Source organism: Sinocyclocheilus grahami, unplaced genomic scaffold (genome assembly GCF_001515645.1).
Source record: "Sinocyclocheilus grahami isolate Dianchi unplaced genomic scaffold, SAMN03320097.WGS_v1.1 scaffold814.1, whole genome shotgun sequence".
Lineage (NCBI taxonomy): Eukaryota > Metazoa > Chordata > Actinopteri > Cypriniformes > Cyprinidae > Sinocyclocheilus > Sinocyclocheilus grahami.
In genome coordinates this window covers 355,475-356,833 of record NW_015505993.1, presented here as the reverse complement: position 1 = coordinate 356,833, position 1,359 = coordinate 355,475, and positions in this window count along the sequence as shown.

The following is a 1,359-nucleotide window of genomic DNA, read 5'->3' as shown; positions in this document are numbered from 1 at the left end:
GCTCACATTCATTTGGCATTCTTTGCAGCCCTGGCAATGACTGAGTGAAGTAAGTCCATACTTCACTTTGGGTTTTCCTCTCAGTCATCTTTAAAAAAAAAGTGTTGAAAATTAGTAGTCTTTCATGTAAATTTTAATCTTCATATTACAAAAATAATTGTATTTATAAAAAGCATCAGCAGCAACACTAATATTAACAATAAGCAAAATAAATGTAGAATGTCTAAAGTTTTAAAATGGAGAAAATAAATTAAAGACAGGAGTCATATCAACTTTGCAGAAATGTAATACTTCATTTTAAACTACAGTTTTAGTAGATTTATAAGCTGTTTAATAGGCTAAAGAGTGAAGAATAATTCACTGGATAATGTTAAATAACTGAATAATATTCTCTGGAATATTGGAATATAACAAACAAAACATCGTATTTTATTGCATTTCTCAACTGGTATGTTATATCAGAATTATTAATAATGTTTTTGTCATTCTAGATTATGAAATACCTGCTGACAAAGCGCTGTTTATCTGTGCATTTACACAGAACTATACTCAAACAGCGGTCGCTCGCGGAGATGATAATTATTTAATTTCCATAGAGTTGTGTTTACTTGGATGTTTATTAGCGAATTAATGGTTATATAGTAAATGTTTATATAATTACGGTGTTTCAAACAAGTGAATCTTGTTAAAAGTTACATGCGGTGGCCGTGCTGGAGCATTTCCTGAGCATAAACCACATCAAACCGGTCAGTGAACAGCAATATGAAAGCGGCTTCACGAGACTAATGATGAGCAAATATACAACAGAGAGAGAATTAAATTCAGCGCTTTTATTTTCAACTTGTGCTCATTCATGGCTGTATTATTTAATTCATGCAAAGTTACATCTTTATTGGGACGGGACTTGACGTATTATCTTACGTGACTCCGTGAGCTCGTCTCCATTGCTTAGAGACAAGCTGCATAAACTAGCTACATTTCAGGCATTTATGAAACACATCTAATTTGTGCATTAATGGCTGTTATGTTAAATAAAGTTTGCTAATTACAGCAAAGCAAGTAAGTATACTTTACCTGTGCACGTTGTTGTCTCCCCTCCCCTCAGATGCGCTGTAATGGCGATCCTGCATGCAATTCTCAAAACACCCACAAGATGGCGGCGTTTATTGGTAAATCCGATATTACAAACCCGATATCTGTTTATGGTAAAATTCTTAAATATCGGGAAAAATATCGGGAAATCGATATATTGGTCAATCTCTAGTTACAACCCATGCAAAGAGACAGTCTGCCCTGCTGAGGCCAAGACTCGCACACAAGTCACAGAAACGCAAGCAGAGATTGTGGGAAATCAGTGGC